This window comes from Vombatus ursinus, unplaced genomic scaffold (genome assembly GCF_900497805.2).
Source record: "Vombatus ursinus unplaced genomic scaffold, bare-nosed wombat genome assembly UNPS02014779.1, whole genome shotgun sequence".
In the NCBI taxonomy this organism is placed as follows: domain Eukaryota; kingdom Metazoa; phylum Chordata; class Mammalia; order Diprotodontia; family Vombatidae; genus Vombatus; species Vombatus ursinus.
Window position 1 is genome coordinate 60,561,988 of NW_020954557.1, and position 23,603 is coordinate 60,585,590.

At 37.2% G+C, this 23,603-nt stretch overlaps 1 protein-coding gene across 1 annotated transcript in view; it reads left to right on the plus strand.

The window, feature by feature from the left end:
• LOC114045630 (coiled-coil domain-containing protein 148-like) overlaps window positions 1-23,603 on the plus strand; it is a 194,003-nt gene that overhangs the window by 59,892 nt on the left and 110,508 nt on the right. The window lies entirely within an intron of this gene.

A 23,603-nucleotide genomic window follows, 5' to 3' on the forward strand; every position in this document is an offset into this window, starting at 1 on the left:
ATATGTTATAGTTTGAACAATTATTACCCAATTGTAGGACACACATTTTTGTTTCCCTTTTTTGTTATTACAGTGGAGGTAATATGAGGGTTTTTTTTAAAATATATGGGTCTCTTTTTTTTAGTGTCATTAACTCCTTTGAGTATAAACCCAGAAGTGGGATCTCTGGGTCAAAAGATATTCCAAATTTTCTTCTAGAATTGTTGAACCAATTCACAGCTCCATCAGCAATGAAATAACATATTTTTTTGGTTGCATATTTTCAGTTTCATTAGTCTTTGAGCTCTTTGAAAGCAGGTCTTTTATTTTTCTTTGGTACAACACAAGTGCTGCCATAAATTTACTGTCATATTTTTTTTTTATCTCTCTGCGGCATATTCCTAGTAATGTTATTGGTAGGTTAAAGGGTAGATATGAACACTTTAGTGACTTTTTGGTTATATCTCCAAATTACATTTCAGAATAGCTGGACTATTCATCCAACAACTGTCATTTTATTTTATATTTTTGCTATCTTTGCCAATCTGATGGAACCTCAGAGTTGTTTTAAATTACTTTTTTCTTATCAGTGATTTGGAGCATTGTTTCATATGGCCATTGACGGCTTGCTTTTCTTCTTTTGAAAATTGCCTCTTTATCCTTGGAAGATTTATCTATGGGGGGAGGAAATGTCTCATATTACTATACATTTTAATTAATTCCCTGCATATCCCTTGGGTTATAAGAACTTTATCATCTTTAGCATCTATTACAGTGTTCTTAAGTATAACAAAATTTCCTGAATGACCATAATCCAATGAATCCTAATTATTGTACTTTTATTATGGACTTAACCTGTGAAAATTTTTTTAGGGTTATGATGACAAATGCCAAATTTTATATTGCTCCATGTTTTGCAAATATTTTTTTAACCAGGTTTTTAGTCATTTACTAGAGATTTCACTTTTCAGTTTGAGACAGACTAGGGAAAGAATGTGTTGAATAATAGTGAGAGAGATAGAGAGCGAAAGAGAGAGAGAGAGAGAATCTGTTGATGCCTGAGGCACTTATAGGAGAATCAAATATCTGAACTTCAGAGTGCCATAAAAATGTTACCTTTGATAACTGCTCCTTTTTCTTTACTTATACAAAAATGAGCAATTGAAAAGATATATGATGTATGCAAGTATTTTGATATGGCATGTGTTACTTTTAGTAATATTTAAATACTAATGAGCATTAGAGAGGAGGCATTGTTCATAGAGTGACAGCTTTGGAACCATGAAAAACTGAGTTCCAGTCTTGTCTATGACACATACTTAAACTTTCAGTGCCCCAAGCAACTCTGTAAAACATGATTTATGGTCTAGCTGCTGATCTGTATTGGTGACACAAGGGACAATTTACTTAGATTGTATTTTTTTTTCAGTTTCTGTGTAAAACAAACAAACCAATGCATAACTTCACATAATACTGCTTTTGAAGTACTCCTTTGTCTGAGTAGGCAATTGGTTACTAGAGCTCCCCTGCCCAAGAAAAAAAAAAGAAAGAAAGAAAGAAAAAGAAAAAAAAAGAAAGAAAGAAAGAAAAAGAAACTAAACCAAATCAAAACAAAACCCCAATAAAAACAAAATCTGTTCCACATTCCCATAGACTAATATGCTTAACTCATTCATTGATACTTTGGATTAATATATAGTGTTAGCTAGTTTTAGAATTTATTGTGGGAAAAACCTCAAGATTCAATAGCTATGACTCTGAATCACTGAGATATGTAGCAGTCATTGTCATAATCCAGACTCTCAAAGGAACTTTTTTTTTGCATATAATATAATATAATTTTGGAATGTAACATTTTCTAAGAATTTATTACATGAACTGTGCACAAAAAAATAGATTCAGCAAACATTTTAAATTTACTCCTAATGATTTTATAGCTCTTTAATAGAACTTTTTTTGGCCTACATTGACCAACTCAATTCAGTGTTTATGCAAAATATTTGCATCAGGTAATTTGTAGTAAAAGTCCAGGGTATTCATTATGGTTTACTCTATGTGACTTTTTTAGTTACCTGTTTGTGAGACCTTGAAATACTTCTGGCTGTGTGTTATATGTAAGCAATCCAAATCAGCACCTGTGTTGTCTGCAGAAAGGCAGCTTGTCACTCTATTAATTATCCTGCGAGGGAGTGCAATATCTGCATTATCCATGAGGGGGTATGCTCTTTGAGCCAGGAGCCCAACAGCTACATCAGTTCCTCTCTAACTTACAAAGGTTAGCTTTCCCAAAAATTGCAGTAGCCCTATTTGCCACCAGGGGGCACTCAGTTCAGTTTGCAGGCACTTTAACTGTTCCCCCACTTTTGGCCATTTTGGAGTTACCTAGAAGATAATGTAGAATATTACTCAAAATATTTTAGAAAATATGAATTTTAACACTCTGAAACTCTCACCCCATATCTAGGTTGACCTCTTGTGACAGATCCTTGCATTCACAGGACTCATATATTCAACACACTAGGGTGTTAATTTATTGAACTTAGCAAAAATGAAAGGAATAATTTAAATGTGCTTAAAGGGAACCATCTACCTCCATTATCTCATAAACCTTCTCCTGATTACCCTCTCAGCTCTTCAGGGGTGGTAGAAGGAATATCTGCCGCTTATTTAAAAGGAATGTGGGGAGAGGTCTATGCCTTTAATTTAAGTTCCAGGACACAGCCCTCTATGAGGGAAAGCTGGGGGAAAACAGTGGGAAAAAAATCACATTTCCCTTCCTTGCTTACCAGCTGATGGTATTCTCCTTGGGTACTAGCCTCCAGAGTTGGAGTCTGCTCTCTTTGTGCTCTGGTTCCAGTACCTGCTTCAAGGTCTCAGCCTCCCTAGTGCTGGCTTAGTCATCATCCTATAGGAGTCTCAGGCCTTAGCAGTAGTAGCTTCCACAGCTACCATTCTGGCTGCTCTAGTGCAATCCAACGGAAGCTGTTGCTAACCAATAGATGCTTGGATGGTGATCACCAAATCTGAAATCTAACAGTAGCCACTGATTGCCTACCCTCCATATATATCACTATACAGTGATAAGGGAGTCAAAATCTCAAGAGCAATATAAAGAAGTGGCTCAATTCCATAGATCTATATCCATATTTCATATTACCCTCTAGCCTATCATACAGCTGCCTAATGTAGGGCAGTTTTAAGGCAGCATATATTTCCCTGTTCTTTCTCTTTCCTAGAAAGAATTGGGGCATCCTCACCTTTCAATGTCTCTCAAATTCTGTTTCCCTTTGTGGAGATTCCTAAGGACCTTGAATTCATACACAGATGAAAAAGCAATACATAAGTATCCACTAAATGTATATAGCCTAATAATCAAGCAGTAAAATTAATATGTGTGTGTATATTTATACATGTAGTATATATGTATATATATGATACATACATATATGTATATATAGATCTTGGTCATGTGCTAAAAATGGAAAAAGAATTGGGCCCAGAACTAAATGGGTTGTATTGCCTTTGGAAAACTTCATAGCTCCTTTGATGATCCCAAACTTCTCCCTGAAAAAGAAGCCCATCTTTTTTTAATACCCGTATTCTACTGGTTTACTGCATGTCTCTAAGTCATGGAATACTACCATTTCTGAATAATTTAAAATAGTATTGGTCATGGGACAATGATGAGGTGTTTGGTGTATGTGAGCAGGTTGCAACAAATAAAAAGAACTAAGAAGAGAACGGAAGTAAAATATATCTGATCAAAGAAATTATGATTAAAAAGGAAGATGGGATGTAGGGATAACTGATGTAGCAAGGGATAACTGATGGCCTGCCAATGTTCTCAATATAATCACAACATAGAGAAAGCAAGCAAGGCCATGAGCACTTTAGGTAAAAGCATACTTTGGGAGATCATTGACAAGAGTCACATAGGATAGATAGGGATGGACGAGTTGTGACCTGAAATGCTGGAAGGAACTTTGCCATTGATGAGTATCTATTACAGTATTTGTCCAGTTTTGGATGTTTACAAGAAACACAATTTCTGAAACAATTACATTTCTAATGTACAATTCTAAATGATGGTAGTTAGTCTGACCTTTAAGGTATTTTCCCAAGGTTCCTCCTAGCTCCATGGTAATCTGTGTATCACTGACCAGGTTGACTTCTACTTAATTCATTAATTTATTTGAAATGGCTGAAAAGAATGTCCTTTCCAGTGATGATAGAAATATCATTTTGTGTCTCTGAGCAGAATTTTAGCTCATCCAGTTTGACATTCTATGCTTAGTCTAAAAATCTGCTCAGATATGTAATGAGATAATTTGCAATGCAAATCTATTAACTTCTACCTATTCTTTCTGACCTAGTCCATTAAAAAGGCTTCACTTTTAATATGGATACTTTGCTATTATATATGTATATATACATCTCGGTATTTTACATTTAAAATTTTTAATTGAAAAAAATCTACTTATAGAACATATCTAGGGTTCAAAGACTGTACACTGTTCCCAAATTAGGTATTTTCTGTTATAAAGGAAAGCCTTCTGTGACTATAGGAAAGCATATTAATTTTGAAACTTATATTGATCATGATTTATATCAGAAAAATATTTTTGGTAGGAGTAGGCACAATTGAAGAACATATATATTGAATATGTTTTTCAAGGGGAGGACAGAGGGAAGGGAAAGCTCAATGCATACTCTCACCTTAAAAAGAACCAAAAAACCAAAAAAAAAAAAAAACCAAACAAATCTTGTTAATACTTACATTTTTCCAAAGCAAAATAATTTCCCTGGAGATTTTTTCAATTTAAATTTTTTCCATCAACAACCTTTTACAATGAATATACCAACTGGCTTCCAGCTGTCATCTTAAGTCTCAAAAGAATGTACTTTGATTATAAAACTGGATTGTCAGGAATTTAAGAAAAGAGAATACAAAAAGCCAAAGAACTGCTATATTCCATTGTTCTCATGAATTCTCTCAATTGATGGCATAAAGAAGGGCTAATATTGAAAAAATGATTTCATGAGGAATAAGCCAAAGTAAATGGAATGTCTCCCTCTTCTTTCAAAAATGATACACTAGAATAGAAACATATTTGAATTATGCCATGCAGCCATGCAAATTAATAATCATTTTATCTTGCATTTGTAAAATGCCTTTTATTTTCTGCAAATTGTCTTGTATTATCTTTTGTCATAAAATTACTCCTTCAAAATGCTTTTAAATATGGGTTTTTTTGCCAATCAAAATACTCCTCTGTGGTAACCAGGATGATATTAGCCTCAAATTTCTAAATAGGGAAACCAAGTCACAGAGAATTTGAATTCAGGGAAGGATAGCTTACCTATTGAATGGCAGTTTGGATCAAAAAAGATTCCTATGGACTTAGACAATGGGCCATAGCCAATGAGAAATTTAATAATTTGAAATATAAAGTTTTATACTTGGGTATAAAAAATTAACTGCACAAGTATAGGATGGAAACAGTTTGGCTAAACCACAGGTTGCATGAAAATATCCTGGGTATTTTAGTGAGTTGCAAGCTCAGTATGAGCCCATGGTAACATGACAGTCAAAAAGGTGAATGCTATCTTAGGATGCATTCACAGAAGCACAGTGCCCAGAACAAGAGACATTGGTCTTACTCTACAAAGATGTGGAGGTGGGAGACAGAAAGTCATGTATGGAGAAGAGCAAGTAGGCCTTTTTGTCTGGAATGTAGACTATGTGAGAGGGAGAAATAGGAAATAAGTTCAGAAACATAGGTTGAAGCCAGATTGTAAGTGCCAAACCTTAGTTATATTTGGAAACAGCCACAGTCTCTTGGGGAGAATGGGCCCTTTCAGCCTCTTGTGAATATTTTTCTGTTCCTTCCTGAGGAGTGTGATCAGATGTATCAGACACCTAAAAACTGTGCCTGTATTTCTATTCACTTCTAAAAATGGAAGCTAGAGCTGTCACTGGTTGTACCTAACTGGAGTTCTGGGAGCAGTCAGCCAAAGAACCGGGATCACCAATACTAACAAAGGGAGTCCATTTGTGATGCAAGAGTATCCATATGGAGCTGTCTGTTGCTTATATGACATCTCTGTATTGAGGTTTTCCCTTCCCCCAGGACAGCCACTGCAACAGAGGCTTGAGGTCCCTAGCATTTGAGCCTAAACTCTTAATGTCAATAACTTCTACCCTTGGATTCACCCTGTGGAGTATACAAAGTCCATTTTCTCTTCTATATGACAGTCCTTCACATCCTTTTGTCCTCTAGGCTGATCTTTCCAAATTCCTTCAACTCTTCTTTATATTTGTGCATTCTTCATTCATTTGTTCAACAAATATTTATTGTCACTACATTGTGTAGAACATGCTGCTAGGTGCTAGTGGAGATTTTTTTTTTTAGTGAAACACAGTCCCTGTTCTCAAGTAAATTTTAGTAGTGTTAAGTTTTTTGTAATTGTCATCACTTTCTCCAGTTGATCAATGTTACCCTTAACTGGACATTATTGTTGTTCAGTCATTCAGTCATGTCCAACTCTTTGTGACTCCATGGACCATAGAACTCCAGGCCTTCTATCCTCCACTGTCTCTCAAAGTCTGTCCAAGTTCACATTCATTGTTTACATGATACTATCTATTCATCTAATTTTCTGCCATCTCCATTTTCTTTTGCCTTCAATCTTTCCCAACATCAGAGTCTTTTCCAATGAGTCCCATCTTTTCATTATGTGGCTAAAGTAATTAAGCTTCAGCTTCAGTATTTGACCTTCCAGTGAATAGCCACAATTAATTTATTTAAATATTGACCAATTTGACTTCCTTGCTGTCCAAGGGACTCTCAAGAGTAGTCTCCACAATTCAGAAGTGTTGCTTTTTGCAGCACTCAGCTTTCCTTATAGTCCAACTCTCACAGTCTTATACTGCTACTGAAAAAACCATAGCTTTGACTATATGGACCTTTGTCAGCAAGGTGATGTCCCTGCTTTTCACTATGCTGTTCAAATTTGCCATAGCTTTCCTTCTAAGGAGCAAACACTTTTTAATTTCATGGCTGCAGTTGCCATCTGTGTGATCTTTGAGCCTAATAATATGAAATCTGACACTACTTCCATTTCTTCTCCCCCCCCCCCCCTTTTTTTTGCAAAGAGGTGATAGGACCGGTTGCCAATATCTTAGTTTTGTTGATGTTAAGCTTCCAGCCAGCTTTTACACTGTCCTCTTTCACCCTCACCATTTCAGCCTCACCAAGAGGTTTTTATACTTCTGTACCAGACACTGTACTTCCATTAATACAACCTAAGACTATAAATTGTAGTATAGTCATTGGCTAGAGTTGTTGGAAGACATATTTTCACTAAAAGTTCTCTTGAGCAGTAGAATCACAGGTCTGGACCCCTCATGCTCCACTCCCTAAACACATTAGCTCTTTTAAGAAGCCTTGTCATATTATTGAAACATATTGAGTCAATAGTTATTGGAAAGATCCACTTTTTTCATACAAATTGCTAATGAGATTTCTCCATTCTGCTATAATGTGATAGTTTAAAAAAAACTGTAATTACAGGACTTTACTTTTTTAACTATAATCTTTTTTTTTTGAAATTCAACCCACCATTCTAGCCTGTTGAGTTTTTTTGAATCGATTCATTCATTTAATGCATTATCTCTTCATTCCAGGTCTGGATCCACAAGTTTGATAAATGTTTTTTGTACTTCTTCTTATCTTTACATCTAGCTCCTTGCCCCTTTCTGTTCATTTAAAAATTGACATAATTCACTACTGTGTCCTTACCTCCTTCATACCAGTGTCTCAAGATATTAACCTGTATCTCTCCTCTCTTTCATATCCAAACTCCTAGAAAAAGTTATTTATGTCTATTGCTTCAACTTTGACTTCTCTGACTCATTGCTGAACCCTTTAATTGGGCTTCTGACCTCATTCAAGTTACTGTTGCTCTCTCAGTGACCAAATTTAATGGTCTTGCTTTAGTTTTTATCTTTCTTGATCACTCTGTAGCATTTAAAACTACACATAAACCACCCTTTCTTCTTGGATATGCTCTCTTCTCTGGGTTTTCATAATCCCATTCTTTCTTGGTTTTCCTACATGTCTGACAACTTCTCGGCCTTTTTTGCTGGATTACCAACTACATCACACCCCTTAACTGTGTGTGTACCTCCAACGCTCTGTCCTAGGGCAATTTTTTTACTCTCTACTTTCTCTCACTTGATGACTTCATGGGCTTAGTTATTATCCGTAGACAGAGGATTCCCAGATCTGAAGCTTAAATCCTTCCTGGGCATAATTTTGCAATACCAAATGCCTATTGGACATTTCAAAATGGATGTCCCATAGACATATGAAACTCAACATGTGCCAACCAGAACTTGTATTTCCTCAAAAATAATAACAGTTAGCATTTGTACCTGTCCTTCTTCCAAAGGAAGAAGGCATCATCCTCAACCTTTCACTCTCCCTCATGCCACATATCCAAGCAGTTACAAATCCTTGTCATTTCTCCTTCCACAATATCTCACCTATCTCATCCCTTCTCTTGATCACACAGGCCACCATCATCTCCCATCTGAACCACTGCAATCATTTTTTCATGGCTTTCTTTGCTCCTCCTATCCATCCTCAACAGCTGCCAAAGTGATTCTCTTTAAGCATAGGTCACTCCTGTACTCAATATAATCTAATTAAGATTAGAAGAGGCAGGATGGCAGAGTAGATAGAGATAGCACTTTGGGACCAGGAACACCTAAATCCAAGTCCTACCATTAATATGTGCTGGCTGCGTGACCCCAGGCAATTTGCTTAACCTCTCAGTGTTCTAGTCAACTCTCTATGATTATAATTTGCTTTCATGTTGACAACTTGTGTTGGCAGAGGGAGTTTCCTCATCTAGGTTTTCCTTATACCAATGACATTGTTGGCCTAACCTCATTTTCCAGTGTCATAAGGGAAGTATTTCCCATCCTGTACTCTATGGTCTGGTCTCTATGGTCTGCTATTTCTCACACATGCCACCCCATCTCCCGCTTTCATGCCTTCATACTAGCTGTGTACTAGTTGCTCATGTTTGGAATGCTTCCTCTCGTCACTTACCTCTCTTGGATTCCCTTCCTTCAAGCTTCAAGTTCATACTACCTTTTAAATAAGGCTTTTTCTAATCCCTCTAGCTGCCAATACTCTCCCTTCAAAAACTAACTTGCATTTATTTTGTATATATTTATATATGTTCATGTTGAGAGAGAATGTAAGCTCCTTGAGGGCAAAAACTTTTTCATTTTCGTTTTTGCTTCTGCAGTGCCAGGCACAAAAAAAACCAGTAAGTGTTTGTTGATTGATTAATTCGTTGTTGATTCATTAATTCATTATTCATTAAAAACAAACAAACAAACAAACAAAACCAAACATAATAACTGGACCAGAGCCAAGAACAGATCTTTATGGACTCACTAGGGGCCTCTATGTAGGTGGACGTTGATCAATATTTTTGGGCTCATCTTTTGAATATACCTTTTCTAACTTACCTAATACCCCACATTAGATTATATGATTCTTAAGGGCAATGATCTGTTGCATGATCTTAATGTGCACTGATCTGTTGAAAATGTGAGACATACAAGGGATAGGTTCAAACAGAATGCTATGAGAAATTTTAGGATAGAAAGTCTCTTATCAAATATTTCCTTCTTGGTCTTTGTAAGATGATAATAATATATTACATTTTTTTTCATGTCTGGTCTTTTTTACAAAGAGCTTAACATAAATGACTTTCTCATTTTTATCCAACTAGTGATGGTGGGAGATACAATTTGAACCTAGCCCTTGTGATCCAAATATTGAGCTCTTTTCATTGCAACATACTACCTCTCACTATTTACCAACCTCATCCACTCTTATGGCTTCAATCATTACTTCTATGTGGCTGACTTCTAAAATTTTTCTCCAGCCCTAATCTCTCTGAGCTCTACTTCCACATGCATCTGGATATTATACTGTCACCTCAAATTCAACATGTCCAAAGCAGAATCCATTATTTTGTCCCTAAACCTACCCTTCCTATTAACTTTTCTATTTCTGTTGGTGATAACACTTTCTTAAGTTACCCAGACTGAAAATCTTCGAATCTCTTTGGCTCTTTTCTCTCCTTCCCCTGTCATATCCGATCAGCAGCTGAATCATCAATTCTGCCTTTGAAATATCTCTCTCATTCACCTCCTCTTTTCCATAGCAATTAGTCACCATAGTTAAGGTTCTTATTACCTCTGGTCTGTGCTAATACTCTCCTAATTGGTCTTCTTGCCTCTACTCACTCTCCATTCCAATCCATTCTTCCCACTGCTTTGAGAGGTTTCTTATGGCACAAGTCTGATGAAATTGTTACTTTGCTAAAAATCCTTTATTGACTCCCTGTTTCTCACCAAATAAGATCCAAACTGATAAATTCATATGGATAAATTCATTGGAGCTGGAAGGGAACTTAGAGAGTATCTAGTCTATTTCCCTCATTTTAAAGATATAAGGAAACTGAGGTTAAATGATTATCCAAGGCCAAACAGCTATGGCTCTCCATAGATGAGCTAGTTAGTCAGAATTAGGACTCAATCTGATTCTGCCTTCCCCTACTTCTGGGCCCTGGCACATACTTTTACATATTCCTAGAGTTTAGGCCCTCTCTATCTGCTAAAATCCTTCCCTTCCTTCAAGACCCAATTCAGATGCTACCTCTTTCATGATGCCTTTCCAGATCTATATGCAGCTATAAATGATTTCTACCTTATTTAATTTTTCATGACACTCTTTTGGGACTTCTGTGCAGTTAACATATTCCATATTGCAGTTTTATATACATTTGTCTTAGTTCCCTATTAGAATTTAATCTCCCTGAGGACAACAGTTGCTCGTTTTTTGTATCTCTAGTGTCTCATTTGATGTACTATGTCAAAATAGGTGTTTAATACATTTTGGTTGACTTTGATATAGGAGCATTACTTTCTGCTCTGAGGCAGGGATTTCTGACACCCAGAAGAGTACCAGGACTTGGTCTTTGTGTCTCCTCACAGAGTGGCCTCTGACCTCAATGTTTTGGGTGAGAAGGCATGTCACTTCTCCCCTAGTCACAGTGATCTATGGAATGATCTCACCCCAGGGCTGATTTCTTTCTGGACACTCTAGAACAAAGTTGGATGTTCCTTCCCCAAGAAACTACACTCTAATAGTTCTGGGTTGTGTCTCAGTTCATTTCTGTAAGGAACTGTAAGGAATCATGCAAATAAGATGAACAAAAAGTTGTATATTACTATAGATTAATAGAGCTTGTTCTTTTGAACACTTAAATAAATGTGCTAATGATATGTGTGGTCCTAAAAGGGAAGCTATGATATTCATTATTAGATTCTGATAGTCATTAAAAATAAATTTAAATATGTATGCTTTATGATGGCATAATTCTGAAGAAAAAGTAATTGGGTTTTAAAAAAATCCAATAGTAAAATTACATAGCATATAACATAAGTATGACCCATACATGTCATGATATCATCATATAGTATCAGAGAAGATCATCCCAAAATTGGTATATTTTGCAAAAAACGACCAAAATTCTACCCATATTGGCTAAGTAAAATTAAGTGTTTGTTCCTGCATTGACCTGTTGCTTACTTAACTGATCTAATGCTTTGCTTGCTTCCTTGATTGTACATTAACATAATATTGTAATATTAAGGGGAGGAAAGGAGAGGGGTCCCCTATGAGACTAGTGAGTTCTCTTCAGGCAGTTTGCTAATAAGCTTTCCAGTTGGCTTATCCATTTGAAGGCTATGACACTTCTGAATGTCCAGTGATGAACTCACAAATTTATGCCAAGAAATAGAATACAGAATGTTTTTTCATCACTATAATTTTTGTTCTTGCAGATTTGTAAAAGGAAAGCATGTTTTCTTCTAGGTGACCTTGGCTCTTTTCATTTGAATCTAGCGTAATGCTTTTCTTTCTTTTTTTTTTTTTTTTTTTGGTGAGGCATTTGGGGTTAAGTGAAGAGAGGAAGGGTTGAGATCTTCAACACTTTATTCTTATTTATTTGTTTTTTGGTGAAGCAATTGAGGTTAAGTGACTTGTCCAAAGTCACACAGCTAGTGAGTGTTATGTGTCTGAGGTCAGATTTGAACTCAGGTCCTCCTGACTCCAGAGCTGGTGCTCTATGCATTGCACTATGTAGCTGCCCCTTGTACGCTTTTCTTCAGTGAATTCACAGATATAAACAGAAAGAAAGAGACAATTTGTAATCATTAATCCTGACTGACATGGAGCTATTTTCATTTTAAAATGGGCTTTTAGTCAGTTACAGTTATATGATTATATATAGTCATCAACACTCATTGATTCCAAGGAGTGTGCTCTTTAACCACAATTTGTAATATTGTTCAGAGTTACATTGCCCTTTCCACCCCTACACACAGCCACCACTCCTACGTTAAGAAACAATTTAGGAGAGCAATCACATTTATGAAAACCCAAATGTGATCATGATACATCCCACTCCCTATAAATAGAAAATGTCAGCCAAACAGCAAGAAACCCAGGGTCTTTGCATATAATAGTGGATCTTATTATCAGTCAATTACATCAGCTCTTTGTTTGTAACTTTCAGTATCTTTCATGTCAAGTGTAATTAAATGTAAGCAAGAAATTTAGAAGAGAGAATAATTTTGAAAGACAAAATGCAGATCTCTAAGTCTCTTTCCTGGCATTGATGGTGATTAGCTTCACACTACTGGGCTTTAAATTTCCTGATTGTTTAATATATTTTTATGGATTAGGATGCAGTACTTTCTCCTTGGTTGAATAGTGCAGTATTTTATGTGAAGAATCATAGTTATTCCTCAGAGAAACATATATAGAATTAGTAATTAGAACATTTTGAACTGGTGGGAAAATATATAATTTTTTTCTGCCAAGCCAAAGTAAAAGTAAAAATTTAAAAGTAAAAATAACTAAAATTTGAATTTTAAAAATCTGATTGAATTCCTAACAATGATCATTGTTCTTATGTTTATCTAGTTAAAACAGTCATTTTAGAGGTTTTACTAAAACTTTATGGAGAAAAATTAGTTTTTCTATCTCCATGAGAATATTACAATGCCTGGATAATACTCAATTCCCCTCCTAGTCTCTGTTTGGAAAAAAGTTCAAGACTATATTATTCTCTCGTGGATGCTCAGGAAATTTGTGTGTGTAACTTCCATAGAATTAATAGGGATAATCTGTGGGAAGCCCTTGTGCATTGACAGAATGGCCCTTAATTTTGCATTTTCCTCTCCATTTCCTTTCCTTCTAACTTTGATGATATGTTTTTTTCTCTCTTCTCTTTCCCTCTCTCTTCCACTTTCTACCTTTCTCTGTCTCTGTGTCTCTGTCTCTCTCTGTTTCCCCGCCTCTATATATTTGACTTTGTCTACAGGGAGGCAATATACATCGATCAGCATGCCCTACATCTAGTTTGAAATATTTATTGCTAAATTTCATTGCAAGTGAAAGGGGCTGTGGAGGCAGGTAATGAAAGTCACTTTCATTTATGATTTTACCAAATTAATTGTCTTGTGATCTCTGTTTGACTTCGGTTGTTGGCTCTTCTATGTAGGCAAGAAGTAATGACCTTTTTCTGTAGAGAGATTAAAACCACTGACTGCCAAGATCTTTATATCATCTGTGTTTATTCTGTGCTGTATCCAGAAAGAGCTGAGCAGAGAAAAAAAATTCTCACCAAAGACCTCCAGTTAGAGTCCTATAAATTAGGGAATTCATAAACTGTAATCATTTTTATCATCTACTACAATTGTTTTTCTTAATCCTCTTCCTGAGCAGTAGCTTTAGTGTCAATGGCTCCAAAATAGTCCTATTCTCATAAAAAAGTATTCTAGCAGTTACTGATCTCTTGAGATTATATTCATTAAAGTAAGAGCTCAGAGGGAAATTTCACTACTTTGCTTTGAGATTTTTTTAAAAAAAGCTATATGATCTGGTTGTACTAAAATAAAATTAAACAACTTTAAGTGTTTTACTAATATTTATTTAGAATTGGCATAATTCTTCCCATGCCTCTCCTCCTGCACATCATAACCCCACAAATTACCAACCTGAAACCTTTTCACTTGCATCAGTCAGGGAAATTTCTTAAGCAGAGATGCTGCCCTATAGTTAGACTAGAAAGTTCAAAATTGTATCAACAAGGAAAGTAGGGTTGAGTTGTGAGCTTTGGAATTTAACTTAGGAATCAATGGCAAATGTCACTGGAAGAACTAGGAGAATAAAAATAAGCCAAGTATACACATGTGGTAAGAGAGAATGTGATAAGCACTATAGATGAAGTATAATAAAAGTGAAAAGAGAAATATCCCTCACTGAGGGTAGGGATGGGGATCAGAGAAGTCTTCATGGAAGGGATGAAATTTGAGTTAGCCCTGAAGGGTGGATAAGATTTTAATAGGGAACAATTTGGGGAGGAGTAAAGTAATTCTAGATAGGGTTACAATATGAGGAAAAGCATGGATATGGAAAAGTGCATGGCTTATTCAGAAAAAAAGGAAACAGTGAAATCTGATTGGTGAATATGGCACATGAAGAAGACAAGTGGGAGATGTGACTGGAAAGGTTGATGCGGACTGGTCCCTGGAGCACTTTGAATGCTAAACTAAAATGTTTGGATCTAAGTAATAGAGAGCTATTTCAAACAGTGAAATAATATGATCTGGCCTGCTCATTAAGAAAAGTAATTTGACACCTGTATATCAAATGGATTGGGGGTAGGAAAAAGTAAATACGGAGAGAACTTTAAGAAGTTATACTGGGGTGGAGTGGGGGTTGAAGCCAAGATGGTGGATTAGAAGCAGCAACTAGGCTGAACTCTTTCAGCATTCCCCACCAAACAACTTTAAATGCCTAAAATCAAATTTTAGAGTAGAAAAGCCAACAAAAGGTCAGGGTGAGAGATTTTTCCTGGCCTAAGAAAATCTGGGAGGCTGGCAGGAGACTTCTTTGACAATGGGGAGAAGGACTGTCTGGAGTGCATGTTGGGACAGCAACAGTAACCAGAAGCAACACCTTTGGAAACTCTTAGCCAGAGAGGGCAAGGGTATCAGAAAACTGGTCAGAAACAGATTATTGGAGACCCTTTGCTAGAACTTGGTACAGCTGGAGCTGATTGGCAACTCTATTGCCCATATGCAGTTCTAAGTGACAGTTCCAGGGTAGAGAGTTGCACTGGTGGTAAGTTACAAGGGAGCAGGGGCCCTGGTCACAGTTCCAGTAGCAAAGAGGAGTGATAGCATTTATGGCTACAAAACCTGGTCACATTTACAGGGTCAAGAGGAGTGCTAGCATTTGTGGATTCAGGGGACCAGGGTCCCTTCCTGGGTAAAGACCAAAGCCACAGTGACCTTACTTCTCCCAAGATCACTCCATCTTGGACACAACAAAAACTTGCAGATTCCCAGAACTAGCTCTGAAAACATCAGCATGAAAAAGCCTGAAGGGGAGCAGAGCCCAACTTTAATATAAAGCTTAAAGTCAAGAAATAGGCTGGAAAAAATGAGCAAACAATAAAAAAAGAACTTTGCAATAAAAAACTACTATGGTGGCAGGGAATACCAAGACATAAACTCAAAAGAAGACAATAATGTGAAAAAACTATTAGCAAAGTCTCAAAGATAAATGCTAATTGGACCTAAGCCCAACAAGAATTCTTGAAAGAGCTAAGAGTAATAGAGGAAAAATTGGGAAAAGAAATGAAAGTAATGCAAGAAAATTATGAAGAGAGAATTAAGAGCTTGGTAAAAGGGGCACAAAAAATAATGAAGAAAATAACACATTAAAAAACAGAATTGGCCTAATTGTAAAAGAGGCACAAAAATTCACTGAAGAAAAGAATTCCTTAGAAAGCAGAACTGGGGGAGGCAGAGCCAAGATAGCAGGGTAAAGGCAGGGATTTGCCTGAGCTCTCCCTAAAACCCCTCTAAAGACCTTTAAAAATGATTTTAAACTGACTTTAAAAAATGACTTTAAAAATTCTAGAGCAGCAGAACCCACAAAAAGTCTCAGTGAAACAAATTTCTAGCCCCCCAAAACTTGGAAAGTTGGCAGGCAAAGGTCTGTTGCACCAGGGTGAGAGACAACACAGTCTAGCGCAGGCTGCACCAACACAGACCGAGCCCCAGCAAAACCAGGCATGGGGGTGACTGAATCAGTGGCAGAAGGGCAGTTTCCAAACATCTCAGCCCACAGATGTCAAAGACAACTTGGAAGATCAGCTGGAAGGGTCTGTTGCACCTGGGTGAGGGTGGAACCCAGTCCAGCACAGGCTGTACCAGCATATCTTCAGCCCCAGGAAACCAGGAGCAGGTCTTGGGAGTGACTGAATCAGCAATTGTTTCTGGAACTCTCAGTTCACAGATGGTAAGAAGATAGAACAATTGGCCAGAAGGTGATTACAGGGGTCTTTTTACTAGCATGAGGCAGGACTCTGCTGCTTTGCCCATACATGATTCCAAGTTGCAGTCCTGGGTGGCAGTCATAGGGTGAGGAGGAGGACTAGTATAACAGAGCTTGAGGCTGCAGTGGAGAAGGAACCCTCCTCACAGTTCTAGGGCAGAAAAGAGTGCCTGTGGTCGCTCACAGACAGAGCACAGGTCAGGAGAGTAGTACACAGTCCAGTGCATGCAGCTCCAACCACAGCAAACAAGGAGTAGACCTTGGGTGAAACTGAATAAGCAGTAGCAGGGGCAGTGGCTGCTTCTGGAGCTCTCAGCCCACATACATTAAGAGGGGTAGAACCACTGGTCAGAAGGAGATTACAGGGGTCTTTTTGCAAGGACTGAGGCAAGACGTTGTTGCTTTGCCCATACTTGCATCCAGGTTGCAATCCTGGGTGGCAGTCACAGGGCAAGGAGGAACACTAGCATAGAAGAGCTTGTGACCACAGTGGATGGGGGGACCCTCCTCATGGTTCCAAGGCAGAAAACAGTGCTTTTGGCCATTCACAGACCAGATCATAGATCAGGAGAGTAGTAAATACCTCTCCTTAGATCCTACCAACTTGGAAGAACCAGAAACTTACAGGTCCCTATTACTATCTCTAAAAACAGCTGCACAAACTCCTGAAGCTTGGAACAGTGAACACTCCACCTCGGAAGTGGAATCCTTCTTTAACAAACAGTTAAAAGTCAAGTAATAGGCTGGAAAATGAACAAACAATGAGAAAAAACTCTGACTATAGAAAGTTACTATGGTGATAAGGAAGATCAAAACACACACTCAGAAGACAACAAAGTCAAAGCTTGTACATCCAAAGACTGCAGAAAAATATGAATTGGTCTTGGAAGAGCTCAAAAAAGATTTTGAAAATCAAGTAAGAGGTAGAGGAAAAATTGGGAAGAAAAATGCATGATGATGCAATGATGCAAAGAAGTGATGCAAGAAAATCATGAAAAATGAGTTAACAGCTTGGTAAAGGAGACACAAAAAAATACTGAAGAAAATAATACCTTAAAAAAAAACCATACTAGGCCAAATGGTAAATGAGGTCCAAAAAACCAGTGAGGAGAAGAATGCCTTAAAAGTAGAATTGGCCAAATGGAAAAGGAGGTCCAAAGGCTTACTGAAGAAAATAATTCCTTAAAAATTAGAATGGAGAAAATGGAAGCTAATGACTTTGTGAGAAATAAAAAAAAAAAATAAAACAAAACCAAAAAATGAAAAAAAAAAGAAGACAATGTGAAATACCTCATTGGAAAAACAACTGGCGTGGGACATAGATCCAGGAGAGATAATTTAAAAATTACTGGACTACCTGGAAGCCATGATCAAAAAAGAGTCTAGTGATGATCTTTCAAGAAATTATCAAGGAAAACTGCCCTGATATTCTAGAACTAGAGGGCAAAATAGAAATTGAAAGAATCCACTGATCACCTTCTGAAAGAGATTTCAAAATGAAAACTTCCAGGGATACTATAGACAAATTCCAGAGTTCCCAGATCAAGGAGAAAATATTGCAAGTAACCAGAAAGAAATAATTCAAGTATCATGGTGCCACAGTCAGGATAACACAAGATTTAGCAGCTTCTATGTTAAAGGATCAGAGGGCTTAGAATATAATATTCTGGAGGGCAAAGGAGCTAGGATTACAACCAAGAATCACCTACCCAGCAAAACCAAGTATAAACCTTCAGGGGAAAAAGTGGACATTCAGTGAAATAGAGGACTTTCAAGCATTCTTGATGAAAAGACCACAGCTGAATAGAAAATTTGACTTTCATATACAAGACTCAGGAGAAACATAAAAAGGTAAGCAGGAAACGGAAACCATAAGACACTTAATAAGATTAAACTGTTTACATTCCTATTTGGGAAAATGATATTTGTAACTCATAAGACCTTTCTCTTTATTAGGATTATTAGAATGAGTATATATAGGCAGAGGGCACAGGTGTGAGTTGACTATAAAAGGATGATATCTAAAAAGTAAAATTAAGGGATGAGAGAGGAATGTACTGGAAGAAAGGGACAGGAGAGGTAGAAGGGGGTAAATTATCTCACATAAAAGAGGCAAGAAAAATCTTTTGTAATGGAGGGGAAGAAGGGGGAGGTGAGGAGGAGCGAGTGAATTTTACTCTCATCAGAATTGGCTCAAAGAGGGAATAACATACAAACTCAAATTGGGTATAGACATCTATCTTACCCTACAGGAAAGTAGGAGAGGAAGGAGATAAGAGAAGGGGGGGAAGTGATAGAAGGGAGGGCAGATTGGGGGAGGACATCGTGAAAAGCAAAACAATTTTGAGGAGGGACAGGGTAAAAGAGAGAGAATAGAATAAACAGGGGGGAATAGGATGGAGGGATATGCAGTTAGCAATAATAAGTTTGAAAAAAATTTGAAGCAAGTTTCTCTGATAAAGGCCTCATTTCTCAAATATATAGAGAATTGAGTCAAATTTATAAAAATAAGAACCATTCCCCAATTGGCACATGATCAAAAGATAGGACCAGTTTTCAGATGAAGTAATCAAAGCTATCTATAACTATATGAAAAAATACTCTAATTCACTATTGATTGGAAAATGCAAATTAAAACAATTCTGAGGTACTACCTCATACCTATTAGATTGGCTAATAGGACAGAAAGGGTAAATGACAAATGCTGGAGGGGATATGGGAAAAATGAGACATTAATGCACTGTTGGTGGAATTGTGAACTGATTCAACCATTCTGTAGAGCAATTTGGAACTATACCCAAAGGGCTATAAAATCATGCATACCCTCTGACCTAGAAACATCACTACTAGGTCTATATTCAAAAAGAGATAAAAAACAAAAAGTAAAAGGACCTCTATGTACAAAAATATTTTTAGCAGCTCTTTTCTAAGTGGAAAGAATTAGAAATTGAGGGAATGCACATCAGTTGGGGAATGGCTGAACAGGTTGTGGTATGTGATTATGATGGAGTTCTTTCATACTATAAGAAATGACGAACAGGATGCTCTCAGAAAAACCTGGAAAGACTTGCATGGGGTGATGCAAAATGAAATGTACTGTGTAAAAAGTACCAACAACAATGTAAGATGATCAGCTGTGAATGACTTAGCTATTTGCAGCACTACAATGATCCAAGACAACTCTGAAGGACTTATGATGAAAAATGCCATCCATCCCCAGAGAAAGAACTGATCGTGTCTGAATACAGATTGAAGCATAAAAAAAGAGAAAGAGAAATTCCATTTAAAATAATGGTATCAAATATAAAATGCTTGGGATTCTACCTGCCAAGCCAAACCCAGGAACTATATAAACACAATTTAAAAACACTTTTCACACAAATAAAGTCAGATCTAAGCAATTGGAAAAAATATCATATTCAGTGCCATATCAGTCAAACTACAAAAAAATCATTTTATAGAGCTAGAAAAAATAAAATTTATCTGGAAAAACAAAAAGTCAAGAATATCAAGGAAATTGATGAAAAATGTGAAGGAAGGTAGCTTGCAAGTACCAGATTTCAATTATATTATATAAAGTGGTAATCATCAAAATAATCTGGTACTGGCTAAGAAATAAAGTGGTGAATCAGTGGAATAAATTAGATACATAAGTGTTGTTCAAGTCTTTTCAGTCATGTCTGATTCTGCATGACTCCATTTGGGGTTTTCTTGGCAAAGGTACTACAATGTTTTGCTATTTTCTTCTGCAACTTGTTTTACAGATAAGGAACTGAGGCAAACAAAGTTTTGTGACTTGCCCAGAGTTATACAGCTAGTAAGTAACTGAGGTCAGATTTGAACTCACAAAGATAAGTTTTCCTGACTTCAAGCCTGGCACTATATCCACTGTACCACCTTGCTGTCCCACCATATACAATGCAGAGTAATAATTGACCATAGTAATCTAGGGTTTGATAAACCCAAAGATCAAAGCCTCTGGGACAAGAACTTACTATTTGACAAAAATAGCTGGTAAAACTGGAAATAGTTTCACAGAAACTAAGAATAGACTAGATTCCTATACTACAAGATCCCTATATGTGTTCTTCTCAATATGTATTCCTTTGGTGTGCCCACTCCCACCACTGCTAGTGTGTGTATTTGTGGAAAAGTGTGCCCTAGGTTTATGATGCAAAAGTCTTATTGCTCATTTTCCTTACTATGTTATTTCACTAATTGTCTGTGCTTTGAATTAAATATGTCCACTAACTAGTAAAAAGAAACATCCTAGTGGGAGTTTGTAAGTTATGGCTTTCTTTAAGTGGATGTATAGCCGTAGAATACCTTAAACCTAGCCTAGCTGGAGCCCTACAACAAAGGTCCCTGTGCACAAAGAATTTATCATCTAGTTGGGGATACAATACAAAAACATATGAAACAAAGGTCATACAAGTATATAATTCCGAATATCTAGCTATATTATATGGGACACAATACTGTTTATGCATAGAATTAGAAAATAGAATGATATGTGATAAAAAGTATTGGTTTATTCCATTAGATTGTGAACTTCTCTTGATGGTGAGAAATGTCTTTTGCCTCTTTTTGTATCTCTAGATTTTAGCACCTAGCACTTGACTTTGATATAGATGGACAGATAATTTAAGCTAGAGCTATCCAGGTTCCACAGAAGAGTTTGAGTTTGAGTTTGAGTTTGGCGTTGAAGGATAGGTAGAATACAAATAAGCAGAGAGGAAGGAAGAGTATTTCTGCAGCAGTGAACTACTTTGGGTAACGGCACAGAGGTAAAAATTAGCAAGGGGGAGTACAAGGGTAAGACTAAAGGGGTAGAGAAAGTAGATATTGGTAGACTGGTCTGCCCCTTCATTCTTGGAGAGTAGAGCCAGATTGTAGAGAGCCTTGAAATTTAGGTGGAAGAGGTTCTTTTTTTTTTTTTATTTTTTAACTTGATACAGCTAGTAAGGAATTTAAATAACTGCTTAATGAGCCAATTTTGGGGAAAAAATACTGATCATGAATTAATGGCTTTGGTTTTAGATCATGGGAGTTACATTATGAAAGTAATACTTTAGATTGATATTCCTAATAGAGAAGTATGTGATAGGAAAGCCAGCTAGGAAGCAAATTAAGTAATCTAGGTCTAGCAAGTATTCTGGCTTCACTTTTATAGAGTGAGATCAGCTACATTTCCCTTCAAGGTTCCAGGAATGCCTTTAGGGGTAGTAGCATGACTTTTTCTAATGAAATCAGCTTAAATACATTCCATTGGATTCCCCTCAGTGGTTGTTAACCAGTAGTAAGCACTCAGTTCCATTTAGTCAATTAACACAAATCAGCTTTTATAAAAGGATATTTATTTCAAAGCTATAGCAAGAACAGAAATTATAAATGTTCCTTAACCCTCAACTCCAACGTCTGAAGGCACATTTCCTTTATACCACCTCAATCCCTAGAAGAATAGGTTCAGACTTAATTTGGTTTTCACTTAGCACTCACTCTACAGTTTTCTTGTAAATCTTCCTTGGTCATACATAGTATGATCATTGGTAAATTCTTCAACTTGAAAAGGCTACAAACCAAGACCAAAGTGAAGGGAGTGTTGGTGCATGGCTTTTTGTTTGCAGACAGACGATTGTACACTCAATGAAGCCTCTGAAGCTGAGATGCAATGAAGTATGAATCAATTTTCTGCTGCTTGTGCTAATTTTGGCCTAACAATTAACAACAAGAAAACACAGGTGCTCCATTAGCCAGCACCTCACCATCCAAACGTGGAACCAATGGTTACAGCAAATGCCATGGATAAATTCACTTACCTTGGTTGTATACTTTCTAGGAATGTACACATTGATAGTGAGGTTGATATACTCATTGCCAGAGCCAGCTTAGTGTTTGGGAGGCTCCAGAGAAAAGTGTGGGAGACAAGAGGTATTAGCCTACTAAACTGAAAGTCTACAGAGCTGTTGTGCTGACCTCATTGTTGTATGCCTGTGAAACCTGGATAGTATACCAATACCATACCAGGAAACCAAATCCCTTACAAGTACAACATAGCTGCTGGATGAGTCTATGTCTCAGCGCCCAGCTAGATTGGGCCTCCTTCCTGACAGCCTTGATTAGTGGACTGGTTGGTTGGCCAATAAAACTGGCATGGTCTCTGCTTCCAGACCTCCTGACAGCTTATTCTCTTGACCTTTTAGAGCTCATAAGGTCATAGTCATCTCCAATCTCCTCAGGCATCTGGCCCTCCCCTTCTTATGGTATAGTCTCTTTTGTCTCTCACTGGAACATAGCCAGGCAGGCAGGATTTCTACCAGCATGACTGGCTCTGAATACCTGGGGCCTTTGGAATGCACCCAGTCCTGGCTACATAGCTATTCATAAAGCTCCTCTTTATTGCAGGGTTAACAGACCTGATCCAGTTATAGAATGTTCATGCTACAAATCTCTCCAAGACACTTCCTTTTCATGTCATCATTGCCTTTCTAGAAGCAGTTTCCCCAACTTCTTCCACATGGTGGATTATATCAGCCCTTCTTTTACACATGCCTGAGGTGAACGGCTTGAACTCGGGTGGAAGTTGTGGAAGTGAAAAGGAAGGGATTCGTTTGAAAGACAAATAGCTTCAGCTTTTCCATTATCTGGTTTTATGTAATTTGCATGTAACAAGGCTGTCTTTGTGTGCAGCTCACTGGGAGGCATGAAGAGAAACACCTCTAGTGTCTCCTCCCCCCACCCTTCCACAAGGGAGACTTTAATTCTGCCAAGACGGGAAGTAGGAGGTGGAGGGCAGAGGCTGACCATTCTGCTCTCATCAGAGAAGAGGTGCTGGGCTAGTTATAGCTGCTCCCTCAAATATCATTAGTCTAGAGGATAGGATTTTCAAGTCCAAACTAAACTCCTGATTGCTATTTCTTAGTAAGCAAGGAGAGTCATAAGATCTATATCCAATGCTCGATTTCCCTCCCCCCCCCATATCAGCTCCACAGTGAAGACATATAGCAAGCGGAAAAGAAAACCATTTTTCCAAGTTGGCAGCAAAACAGAAATCAGAGAAAGAATACATAGGAGAATATATACCAGACAATACAGAATTTAGGAGATCTCCCATTGGGA